Here is a 14,039-nt window from a genome sequence, read left to right on the forward strand (position 1 = left end):
TTTTTGCAAATGGAGAATTTACATATATAACGATCTAGCGCTATGTGCTCTTGAAACGTAAATTAATTCTACATAAATCTCTGATTGCGTGATCCTATGTTTTTTTAGCGTAAAAGTATAGGTTGCTTGTTATTACATCTTGCTTGTCGCTTTTTTCGTTAAAGAGAAAATTAAGAAGTTGCGAGAAAAGTTAACGTTGCTGCTTCATTATACGCTTGACTCGCCTATTATCTTTTTGCTTGCAAAAAAAAAAAAAAAAAAAAACTGTTCCTGCGCTCCGTATTTTGCGCACAAATTTCTCGTCCGACATACATTAAAGGGAATTCTCCAGAAGCAGATAAGGACACCGGGGATTTACGGAGAGTAAGCGACACTATGAATCGTCGTTGTAATTACTCGAGTATCGCAGTACGAATCAACATAAAAAATAATGTTAGCAAGGAAGTAACGATAAGCAAGTAATTGCACTCTTACATTCTTAACGTAAGATCGTACTCTGTATATTTTTAAGTACATAAAGTGTCGTGGAAAAGTGGAATCTTCTACAAAAAAAAAAAAATTTCTATATACATTTTTTTCTATTAATATTTGTTAATTAATAAATTCTATAAGTTTGGTTTTCGCGATTGGCTATTTCCTTCAATTTTGTAGATATTATTTAATACTCTATATTATTTACATATCGCGCACGCAATTTATCATACGAATTAATACTTTCTTGTTTTTCGTGTTCTTTATCACATAACTTATCTCTTTAGCTCTTTATTTATTATACATATGTATCTTCCCTTCTACATAATATACAACATCAAATTATTTCCTTGAGGTTCCGAAGAAAAGATTGTCACGCAAACGTACGAATCTTTTTTCCACCGCTAAGTAAACCAAAGAGGAGAAAAGGGGCGACGTGGAAATGACGAAATCGCATCAAAGGTTTATCGCCAACAGTCAAGACATCGCACTCGTAAACTGCTCTCATAGGAAAGCTCTCTTGAAAAACACGCTCATTATTTAAAGCACATCGCGAGAATGTCATCGGCGAGAAATGCCGCGCCGGCACGAAAATCGAGTCGTCTCGCCGTCGTCGTCGTCGTCGTCGTCATCGTCGTCGTCGTCGTCATCGTCATCGTCGTCGTCGTCGTCGTCGTCGTCGTCGTCGTCGTCGTCGTCGCGGCGTGCTTGGTCGTCGGAGATCAGTGATTTCTCGCGCGCGCGAAGATGGCAAATCGAATCTCCGAGAACGTTCGCGCGATCAGAAGAAGATGGAAAGGCGAGGAAAAGTCGAAGGGCGCGCTCGCCCGAGGGTATCGGGAGAGGTGAGGAGATATAGAGAAAGCCAAACGCGGAGGGGCGAACGGGAAGGGTGAGGACGGATGAGGGTTGGAGGGCGACGTGCGAGCGTAGTACAGAGGGGGAGGGAAAGGGCGGCAGGATACTTCGACGTAAAGGGGACGTGAACGGAGAGGGTTGAATCGGCGCTTGCGTGATACCGCTTCTATCTACTTGTCAGCCAAGCGGAGCTGCCACCACCCCGGCTCCCTCTCTCTCTCTCTCTCTCTCTCTCTCTCTCTCTCTCTCTCCCTCCCTCTCTCTCTCTCGCTCTCTCATACACTCGCGCGCGCGCGACGCCGCGCTACTCGATAACAAACTCTACAGTACCAGTACTGGCACGGTACTCCGGACCACCGGATCGCCCTCTTCGCCGTCGCCACAGTGGCATATCGGTAACGAACGAACAAAAAATCGTGATCCAGACGGCGCGAATTTCGCATAAATATTTGACTAACGCGCTCGATAACTTGGCACTTGCAAACGCAATTTTTCCTCGTCGCGTGGACAAATATATATATATATATATATCGGTAGCTCTCCCGGCTTTTCACTTTCCCCGCGAAAGAATCCTCGTGAGATGCGTTTTTCCCTCGGCATCGTGCGTGCGTCAGGACGCGCGTCATTGATTACGATCGCATTAACGCGACGCCCAAGCTATTTCAAAGTTTCACTTTTGCTCCTCCTGTCCCTCACCGTCGCTCTTCCAATTTAAGCTTGCATTTGCGATTTATATCTATAATCGGGCGGATTTATATTTATTTTCCAAAATTTATATATACTTATATCTAAAAAAAAAAAAAAAGAGTGAGTGTCGTAAGTTGATAATATTTTACATATATTTATATATATAATTTTGTAAAATATTGTAAATTGAAATTGCATCGTATTTTGTTATTCGATCGCATAAATGAAACTTTCACGAGTGGGACATGAGTAGGACCTAGAGGTAAATTTCCTACGAGCTAGTTTCACCACTGTCGATTAACGCAAACTGTGATTGACTGAGGGTCGGTTGTAGTAACGTCGCTTAGGGCTCTGACATCGGTTAAGTCAATCTCCTCTCTCTCCATGTTCATATTATGGGTAGTACTATAATCTACAAAGAGATAGCCAATCACCGACCCATAGGTCCGCACGACCCATCGTGATTGATACAACACCAACCCTTCAACTCTGCTCTCTATCCATGTTATAGAGAGAGTACATGAGCGACATGAGGATTAGTGCTCTCCGGGGAATATTTCCATTTTACAGTCGCTCGAAATTAGACTCTATATCACAGCCAGTGTGCGCGATCTATAGAAAGACCAAATCGAGAAGAGATCGATTAAAACCACGCTCGGCATTAATCGAACGAGCCGGGCTTTATTCCCTCTCGAAAAAGACGGTCATCCGTCCACCTTGCCGTTCTCTTTGTGCGCTGCTGGTTATGGTGTATAACTTGTTGCTCCCGGGCAAACGAACGTGCAGTGAGCGCCGATTGCAATTTTAAATCTTCGAACCGACCGTCGATGGCAGATTGCCATGCTCGCTTTTGGAGATTCCCTTTTTTTTTCGTTCGCATTCTCCGCCTCCCCCGGCCCGGTACGGCAATAAAAACGAACGGCCGTCGACGCGCGTTTGTTACTGAAAAGTGAGGAGGAAGAGAGGAAGAGATGGACACACGAGAAGGGAGAAAAGAGAAAGGATAGAGCAGAAATATCGGAGAATATATATACGGGATCCCGTTCTATTCTCCGACCGACCTTCCTCGTTATTTGCGGCTTAGGACGGCTACAGAACAAACACAGTTGTCGCGACCAACCCCCTTCGATATTTGCCGCCGAGATTATCCCGCTTTCTCACGCCAATTCTCGCACGATTTCGACCTTCCTTGATCTTTGAGCGAGCTCAATCGCCGCCGGATATCGGACAAATTGAAAAGTTCGGAACCATTCTCTCGGAGTCTCGAAACTTCGATCTTTCCCCGCGAAAGATCGAATCGATTGTAAGATATAATCCACGAATGGAGATTATACCGGAAATAAAGTTTTCCCTTCGCATTGGATAATTCTCATTGTTTTGCAGCCTCGATCGTGACTATCGGTGCATAATTGAAGAATGGAAGTGTTTAATGATAAGAAGATTTAATTGAATGAAAAAGAGAGAAAGAGAGAGAGAGAGAGAGAGAGAGAGAAATAATGTCTCATGTACGTTAATTGAAATTGACCATTTCGATTGCTGTCGCCTAAAACTATAGAAAGACAGGAAGCATCATTGAAATTTTCGTTAAGTTTAATATTTGAATGATCTACGACGCGAAATAACATCTCGATAAAAATTGTTAACACGCAATTTCAATTGCGCTCGCGTCTTGAATTCTCTCTTTCTCACACATAGGGAAGAATTCGATTTTGCAGGACGAGACGCGGAGGGATGACAAATTGAATTTTTCTCAGTTGTCCCCTACCAGCTCCGAGAGGGCTAAAAGTCCGTACTCATGAAGGCCTTTATTTATTAAAAAGACAGAAAACGCGAGCACTCTCGAAATTAACACTCGATTTCACAAGTGAATCGTGATAAATTGATCGAGTAAATACGAACGGAAGCTTCTTGCGGTTTCGCCGGTCCTCTCGAATCCGAGAAGAGGCAGGTATTAACCAATTATCGTGTTACTCGAGGTCTGCACTTTTCGACTCATTCCTGTCAACAGATCACGCATTCCCCGGCGGAACGTGAAATACCGAATGCTCGCCGCGAGATTAAGTAGTTACAGACCGCTTCGGTCTGACCGTGACCGTCGTTTTCCACTGCTTAAAATTCTGCCGTCGAGCTAACGCAGATTTCTTGACCGAGTTTGATGAAGTTAAGGGATTAAGTGTAGTTACAGATCAGCAACGACGAGATTTAATTTAATACTTTTCTTTCTTTTAAGTAGATTTAAAAAATGTTTATTGTTTGATTTGGAACGCATTAAGATAGACGTATAATAAGAGCTTACTTCAAACTTTGTTCTAAATATTTTTCACGAGAATTTAGATTACTCGAGATCTTATTTTCTCCGGTTTTCAACAAATGAGAACTAAATAAGACTTTCTTTCCATCGAGTTTCGATTGTTCTGCGGATTGAAGTTACGCTTCCACTACCGAGGTTCCGCCTGTAATAAATGAACCTTCCCTTTTTAATGACGACTATGCCACGAAATTAAGAAAAATAAGTTCTCCGACGTCGCTTTGAGTATATCTCACTCCTAACTTTGCAACATTGCAAACTTTTGTTGGCCGCTTCTTGCGTCCCGGCAAACTGCGCGAGTTAAATAGTTACGAATTGCTTACGTTCTACTGTAACACCCGTATTTCTTCCGCGTCCTGTTGCCGATTTGTAACATCATTTATTGCGAATGGATTTCGGCGAACAATAAAATCTCAAACAGTCACTACTTCATCGGGTGAAACTAATTTTTCTATCGTTTAGAGCGGCTCTGTTGTAAATTTCCTTTAAAGCGCTCCGGAAAAAGCTATGAGAAAAATTGTAGTTATAAAGTAAATTAAGTCAGCCTAAGTTTGTTGAAACTTTTTGTTATTTCGTGATTTTCTCATTATCACCTTCCTTGCTCTCACACACACGCATCCATTAAAAAAATATATAATTACTGTTTTATTATCAATAAGGTTTAATATTATAAAATTATATTTTTTTTAGCATGTAATTAGCAAATGATTTATGATAAACCATCTTCTCATTTTGTCATTGTAATTCTAGCACATAATGTAACTTACAAAAAACTAAAAATTTATACCAATTACCGTCAAGTTTTTATTGGCCTTCTGTTTTTGCATATTAATTAATATTATGTAAACCTCTTATTTAATTAATTTTAATATTCTAAAAAAATATATTTTATTCTTTGCAGAATTTTTATATTTGTGAACGTTATAAAAATTTGTATAATTTGCGAAAATTAAAATTACTGATATTCGCTTTAATTTTTATACATGCAAAGATGGTTTACATTCCTTATCATGAAAAGTTACTTAAAAGTTTATTTGAAAATAATCTTTTAATTTCCAAAAAATAAAGAGATATGAGAATTACATGTTCCTTCGGGTAGATTTAATTCGAATTCTTCTTACTGAGAACCTGCCGCTGATTTGTGACGTTTTTCCAACCGCGGCGGACATTCCGAAAAGCTATGAGAACTCGGGAATTACGAACCTCTTCGAGTGAGAGAATCTAACGCGTATATATCCTCCAGGCATCCTGGATGCGAGGATTTTTCCAACGAGTTTTAGCTGCAGATACTTGAAAATTTTTGCAATCGATTCTTTAAAAAGTTAACTATCGAACTTTATAAAGTTAAAAAAACAGTATCATCTCTTTATATTCGAGATTATTATAAATTCCGATATCAAGTAGAAACTGTAAGATAAAAATTATTATATATTTTTTTTATCTCTTAGTTACACTTTAATTTAGGATAAATAATTATAAAAATGATTGACGATTGTGAAAATATAATTTGTTTTTTTTTTTTTTTTTTTTATTTATTCTCGTCGTCTTACATGTACAAAGAAATGTTTGAAAATTGAAAAAAAAAATTGTGACATTATTATAATTATTAACCAGATTCTTTATATTTCTCCTCTTAATTAATTATAAGTAACAATTGTTTGTCGCTCCCTCCTTTAAATATGTCTCTTGGACATTTTCCCGATTTCTAACTCTTGTAAAGCTGCCTTTATTGCTTGTCTTAGACAGCTTTCGAGACCTTGTTGCACAATGACGTCGGAAACTGGTTCCCTGTCGTATAAAGACGATCATCCAAGAATCGGTTTTCTTACGCTTTGTTTGTTCCGTTCCGAAAAACGTCGGCCCAACTGGCCAACCATTTAATTTTCCTTCAGTAGTTCGGCACGATGTCGGCAATTTCCGGAAGAGTCATTAACACGGATCGTCCTTCTTCCTTCGAGAGCACGTCACCAAATAAAAGTCTTCTTATTACAACTGTGTCTCTAACACGATGTTCTTTTAAATCTATTACAGCAGACATATTTGAAGACACGTGGAACTTTATTAGAAATTGTCGGGTTAGCGATTTTTGAACATTCGAGAATCGTCGTATTTTTTTCTATATATATATTATTTTCTTTTTCTTATTTTCTCTCGCATTCCGATATCAAAAGAACGACAGGGGGAGAAGGAAAGAGGAACGACGACTAATTGGAAAGCCGACCGCGGAGATTAAAGATTTCCCGGACCCGCCCTTTTCTCTCGCAGCGGCGCTTAACTGAAATTACGTCAACTGGCGAGTGCGGTTGTACATTATCGACCGACGTAATTGGGTATTCGTTAGAAATAAATGGCCGCTAATGCGATTTCCGGCAGGTATCTCTCTTCCCTCTTCTCTCTCTCTCTCTCTCCCTTTCTATCTATATATCTATCTATCCACCTATCTATCTCTCGTTGATAATGCATGTCCGGTCCAAATCACGTTGGCTATAAAGCGATAAAAACATTATAAACCCAACAGCGCGCACGCACGCGGCCCTTCCTCTTCCACAGTAATGATTGAACGGTTTAATCATCTGCTACATCGGCGAGACTTATCAAGGTACGAAAGAACTCGTTGAAAATCATCGTCGCGAAAAACATCGGGCACGTCATCGTCTTTACGACAAACCCATCGTCTGGTATCTTACATCCCAGTGCCGTTAACGTTGTAGACAGTTTTGTGATAAATTTCCAGCACACAGTGAAATAAGTTGCGCCGTGGATCATCAGGTAGGTCCCCCACCTTCTCGTTTTGTAAGACTTGTAATACAGGAGAAGATAAAAGAGAGTACGAGATATCCGTTATTTCTCTAAAACCTTGAAATATACGCGCCCGACAGAATTAATATTATATAGACAGATAAAAATTTTCACTACGATATAAACGCGCGTGAATTATATGAGTATAACCAGTAACGCTACAAACTCGTAAAATTTTGATACTTTCTTGAAATGATCGCAAAATCGCATGTCTGTCTTTTATATTCTCAATTCTATCTCACGTGATAATGAAAGTAGTAGATTATTTCGAGATAAGCGTGAGAGTGGTAATAATCATGTGTAATATTATAAATTTCATATGATTTTACGCGAAATGCGCGACCGCACCGATAAAATTTCCAATCACGTCTGCAATTTAATGGCGGATTTGATTCGATCGTTGCCACAATATAACAGCTAACCGGCGATACTTTCGAAACCCCATGCTGTAATGACAGTTGTGTAATTATGCATTTAATATTATTTGAATGTCGAGGCCGCGAATAGGAGCGCAATGGGATTGATAATTATTATTTACAACAGCACGCTGCTGCCCGTCATTGTGCCAGTGATAACGGTGGCATCGGTGATAACGAATGTTGCATTCACTGATGGGAGATGACGGATTTTATTAGCGACGCGGAAGGGAAAACTGATCAAATGTCAATCGTCACGTGTGACTTGTTCAGCGTGCAGTTTAAATTTCGCTTATGCCATATTTTGCGGCAAAAATAAACGTTCGATAACATCGCAACCCCGCGATCCACAGATATATCTCTGATCGAGTCGACGTGATATGACTTGACATAATTACAAACGTAATCATTTTCCATGATTTTCAAAATTCACTATAATTATTAAGAAATTAAGTAATATAGGTATCTTTTTCAATTTATATTATTATAAATACATTAATTTGTAAAATTAATTAACCTGTTCGTTAAAGCCTATTACTTAATTTCTTAATATTGTTTAACAAACGAGCTTATTAATAATTGTTACATCATTTACTATTTCACTATCATTGTTGGCAGATTTAATACAAATCGTACAAATGTCATCTTAATATTTCAACGCAGAACTCTTATTAATCGCAACGCGAAAAAAATTCCGCCAACGGCGATCAGGCTTAAGTCTGGCTTACACAAATAGTCTTCTTTAATTCACTTTGACAATGAAATACCGCATGATATAATTTTGGGATTATTATTTCGACAATGCGTCACGCAAATATCTTCCGCTCGTGTTCCGTTCTCGATTACGGATGGAAAATTACGCGATCGCGGCCGCGTTACGTTAAACCGCGCGGTGTGCAAGTTCGATTGGAACTAAACCGCGATCATATACTCGATCTCTCAATTTTCACCAACTTCGATATTCCAACAACGTAGAAACAAACAGTACCTTCTAATGCCAATATCGTATTCTCTCGCAGCTGTTCGCTTATGCATAAGGATCGTCCATATGTATCTTTGCGAGCGCAGCGTGCAATTCTTGCATTAAACTGGAAGCCGATATATGTATCGTTCACCTAACACAAGTGCATTAACGATCGAATCATTTACATTAAATCATATTTGACTTTCTGCCGATCTCGCCGTGTCGCTACACCGGGGAAACTCTGCGTACAGTTAATAAATGATAACAGGATTGTGAGCAGATAAGCCAATAACCGAGCGCGCGATCTCGTTAAATATAAAGGTTTACCCTATGTTCGCATATTTCAGTACCTTATTAACTTTGTATTTGTGAGAAAAATTTTCCTTTTCACGCTATACGTATAATTACTATAATTACACGTAATCTTGAATATATTCAACGAATTAGAATATTTGCATAAAAATAAAAAGTAATGCGTTTCCTGATACCTGAAATATGTAAATGTACTTTCATTATGTTTGATATATTTCTTTTATTACACACATACGTATACATATATGCGTATATATTATTAATTATAAAAAGATAATGAAATACGTTTTTATATAAAATACGCAAATAATAATGTTAATAATCTGTAATAAATGATTTCTCACGATGTCAACGTCGAAAAGATTTTTCACGCGCGGAAAATTTCGCGCGCCAGGAAATTTTCGGGGACGCGAAAAATAAACTTCCTGAATCTTCCTCACGCTTCGAAATCCAGTTTTTCCACATGCAACGCGGTACAAATGTATCTCGGCTGAAGTATCTCTCCCGTGACGTAGAGGTGCAAAGCTTATCCGTTCCGGGCAGCTTTTGGTATTAATCTGACTGGGCATAAATCTCACACTAATCCAGGTAACGCTATAACTCCGCAGCTATAGCGATGCTTACTGCTGTTGTTGCAACGGGAAATGCGGAACTTGTTGAATATACATCGTACATTCGGGAAGTCCGCAGTTACGGAGGAGTAACCAGAAGTACTAACGATTGCCCCATTCACTTTTACAGCCGGTCGGCCCTAAGTGTTCCCTTTAAAGGGAGAAATCGAGCAATTCACGGATCCGCACGCGGTACGGCTAATTTACATTTTAATCGGTCCGATTCTCAAGAGAGCAATATAATTACGTCAATTCTTTGAAACAACTCGGAAAGTCGCTTTGCAAATTACATCGGTTTTACATTGCAGAAAAAAAACTCACAGATCTCGTCTTTGGAAAAAGAAAAAAAAAAAAAAAAAAAAAAAGAAAAGAAAAAGAAATATTTTTCTCGCACACTGGAGGAATTATTCAATCGCGTTGAACGATTTTATATTTACTCTTAGTTATCTTTCGAACTTTGTCGCCGTTTGTTTAAAGCGTGTCGCAGACAACGTGGTAAAGATTTCATCGCATCCGACCTTCGTTGCTACGATACGCTACGTTATTTTTAGCCGCACCCTTTTTTCGATCTTAAATCACTACGCCTCTCCTGCATAAGGCGTGGAATAATTCAGACGCGACGGCTTATTGCATTTATAGAGGCGGTCGGTTTTCACGAGGGAATGAGGTCGAACGAGGGGGAGTTCCAGAATTTTTCCGGAAATTTTACCGCGACGATCTCCGTCGCACGTGACGATTGAATTTGCGCTCCTGGGAAACGTCGCGCTGCATTTACAAACCAAACTGAGCGATTTAAAATTACAGGAGCATCTCGTGACGTCGATGCTCCACATGGGGTAGATGAAAAAAGAGAGATTATTTATACCGACCGTTCATTAATTTTCTTTCATCAAGTATCGCGCGACGAGAGAGCGCGCTTCGACTGTTGGTTAAAAATACAAAACCGAAGATCATGTCGTTATCACGTGCGCAAGTCATCAGCACTACGTCATCTTTATTTCAAGGGGTTAATAATCGGTGTTGATTGATGTTTATTTCAACGGTGGTTCGTCGCGTTACCAAACTCCGCCCATTATATATTAACGTTTCGCCCTACATTTCATCTCACGGAAATAATCCGCGGCAGCTCGTTTCCGGTTTCGGGCGGAGGAGAGAAAGGGACGCGAGCCAGATTGGCCAGAAGCGCATCTAGTAACTTAATTAACGAGAAGAGCCGAGGTCTTTTTCCATCCGCTTCGATCATTCGCCGGATCCGGGGGATTGTACAAAGTGAGTGAGGCGTTCCGGCTGCAAATTGAATCTTTCGTATCCTGATCTTATTTCTATTTCTTGACAAGGTAATTTTCGAATTTCTCGCACGAACGGAATGTGAAATATCGCCGTTTGATCTAAATATGTCTTCTTACTGGTTTTGAATTCTCGGCTATTACTGTTATAATTTAAGAGAATTTATACAAAGGAAAGAGAGAGGGAGAGAGAGAGAGAGAGAGAGAGAGAGAGAGAAATACGATTTCAAATTAATATTACCCGATAACGTTGAAAATATACTTGTTTTTCTATATTCCACTACATTACGTTCGCGTGCTTGTGTTGTCGGCGCACAGCAACCCTCCATAAATAATATTCTCCTGCCCTACATTATTATGCTCTTCGACTTTCATCCCTGACAATAAATCTCTTAAGAGGAACTCCACGTGACACTCATGAATTAATTATTTTTATATATGCGGAAAAGGACGAATTTATTGCATTGCTCTGCAAATTGAATAATATCCTTCTTTCAGCTCGCAGCACAAATCCGGTCTCTCTAAACGGGAAAAGCACTTCACCTGTCTCATTTCATCTACTTGTACATTCTAACTTGGGGGGATCTTCGGAACCCTCGGGTCACACTCGAACGGTCTGTACGACAACATACCGACCCGATTCAATTGAATATAACCGAATGGAGAACACGCGTCACACACAGAGAGAAAGAGAGAGTAAGCGACGCACAAGATGTTGCCTTTTCTATTTCGTGTAAAGCGATGTAAAGTATATACCACGGTCCTTCGAGTACTATGAGATTTTTAATCTTGGGAAGAGCTCCGTCCTCTAGTCTGGATAGTACACCGATATAGAAAACACGATGAGACTTTATCAAGCTTACCGTAACTTTACAAGAATGAGCCGTCGTCGTTGCCGCCTTTACTTACAATTCTTCGTTATTAATCGATGTGTTATAATGCTTTAGGTTGTTATTTATAATTTAATGAATATTTAACCGATAATTACGAGGCGTCCGTTTTGTGTAGATATTAGTTTCTACGCAAAACTCTCATGCTCGTATTTTAATAACCGACCGTTGCGTATATTTCATTATTATTGAAATAAATGAGAATGCAGCAGGAAAGCGTTACATTTAATAATGATGCGGCAAACATCTTCAGCGTGAATTAATTTGAAAAGAACAAACTACGCGAAATGGTATTAAAGAATGTATTAATAAATTCACGATTTATCTTTGTAAAGATGTAAAAATATTTTCCAACTTTACAGAGATTCCTCGCCTCAAAAGAGAAAATGTATAAAGGTAATGTTATTTCCATGAGATAACTTGTTATTAATTGTGTTATTATTAATTCTGTTATTAATTTACTTCAAAAAGTTTGGCCTAAATTTTTTAAGAATACCGATAATTTCATATCGTAAAACATACATAAATAAAAGTAATTACTCGCTTCATTATAAATTTCGCGTTAAACTTAATATTATGCTTCAATTTTTACGCAACTCATTGCGTATTCATGACAAATTTTAAGAATATTCATTATTAAAGAGTTTCATTATTAATCGGTCATAATTCTGCCTGCGATGTAAAATTGATTTTATTCCGAGGAAGATAAAATATAATATTTTAATGCATAAATACCATTACATTTATTAAGCAAAGCTACCACAGTCTCGATCCATTTATTACAATACAATATTAATGCATTCATATTATGCGGTTATATTAGATATTCGCGGTCGGGATTCAAGATGTGGCCGCGAACAGCGAGAGAATATACCGCTCGTATTGTGTGGCATTTATATATGTGTGTGTGTGTGTGTGTGTGTGAACGCATATATATTCAAGATTGTCATCCAGGCTTTACGACTTGAATCATAAGGGGATGAAGCTCGTGTGCTGGCACGTGCGCGCGCGCGTGCGCGCCCGCCTGACACATTCGCCAATAAAAATAGCAAAGGTAGAAACGGCAGAGAGTGTACCATGTGTCGACACGCGAATGCGACCCAGGAGATATGTCGTGTGATATACCTTAACGTGCTCTTCCGGTGCGACCCGCGTGAATTCGCAGAGTTAGATTTTCCATAACTTCATCGCATCGCGCGCAGCGTGAAAATCTTCTAAAACGTCGCGTAAAACTTTGCCGTGTGCGGTTTCATATTGCATCGATCAGTTTTCCACGCTTTCCGCCGATGTATTCCCGACGGACGTGTAGGTATTGTTTGATTCTCACGCTCCAGGCAAGTCCAAATGGGACGTATATCAAATTTAAATCAACTTTATATCGTTTTATCGCATCATTTTTCTTTCACAAGTACATAAATTTCAATATGAAATATTTTATTAATTAGACGCACGAAAGAGAAGTGGAAAATGTGTGCCAAAATAATACACTGGAAAATATTCTCATGTAAACTTATTCTTGCAAAAATTATTAAATTTTCATCAAATTGTATAAACAGATATTAATACAATAAATATAAATATTTACCTATATTATTTATATATTCATTATATATAATTTTATAGATAATTAATACATTATATTTTTTATACAACAAATATAAATAATATTTAAAACGCGCTTAAAAATCATACATTGCAAAATATGAAAACTACTTCTTGCAAATTAATTTTCCGCAAGTCTCGTTATATATCTTATTTTTTTCACGAAGTGTTTTAAAACTATTGTACAAGTCTAATCAGAGATATTTTCCAGATACCGTGTATAATTTGTAATACACTCACGGAGCTTTAGCTCGAAACTAGGATATAATAATCTCCGGCAGTAAAAGCATGCCCGACGAGAACGTATTGCTGGTCACGAGCAATTTTAATTAGCGTAGAAGAAAGATTTGACGCGAATTATCGCGACGCACGGCGCGACGACGAATTACGAGCGATAATTTTCCCGTTTGCGATCGCGTTTGCCATTGTCATCGCAGTCGAACGAGCAGCGTGTGTATTTCGTTATGGATGCTCGGCTTGTAAAATCCGCAAAAAAAGAGCGTCGAGATGGCGCGCCGGGATCGTTAATTGATAAAACTAATCACGTCGTTCGCGCGCAACCACGGCGCGACAATTGGACGTGTTTTTTTTCCATCAGAGGAATTAACGCCGTTTTTTTTGTCAACTTTGAGTTAGGAGTAAATCATGAGTGCGCACGTGTAAGCCGCCGTTATGACGTATTGTAAAATGGGACTCGTCTAAATGGATTCTAGCAGTGTAATTCGGTCATGGTCGTGCCGTTTGTTTTGACGTCACTGATATTAATGTTGTTAACGTTGCATTGTCAATATTATAATTATTATTTCAGTCATATTTTCTAAAATGTTAGCGAGAA

General features: G+C 38.8%; 1 protein-coding gene across 9 annotated transcripts in view; it reads left to right on the forward strand.

Annotated features, from left to right (window-relative positions):
* The first annotated feature begins 1,670 nt into the window (after positions 1-1,670).
* The window catches only part of 5-ht1 (serotonin receptor), a 123,098-nt gene continuing 110,729 nt past the window's right edge, over positions 1,671-14,039 (forward strand). The window contains exons 1-2 of one of the 9 annotated variants that reach the window (XM_072887307.1): positions 1,671-1,724; positions 6,843-7,093. The gene's annotated coding sequence lies outside the window, so the exon portion shown is untranslated. Of the gene's footprint in view, positions 7,094-14,039 lie in introns of all 9 variants that reach the window. The other 8 variants (XM_072887308.1, XM_072887301.1, XM_072887300.1 and 5 more) reach the window with 8 other exon arrangements.

The sequence above is a fragment of the Anoplolepis gracilipes genome, chromosome 2, assembly GCF_047496725.1.
Source record: "Anoplolepis gracilipes chromosome 2, ASM4749672v1, whole genome shotgun sequence".
Classification (NCBI taxonomy): domain Eukaryota; kingdom Metazoa; phylum Arthropoda; class Insecta; order Hymenoptera; family Formicidae; genus Anoplolepis; species Anoplolepis gracilipes.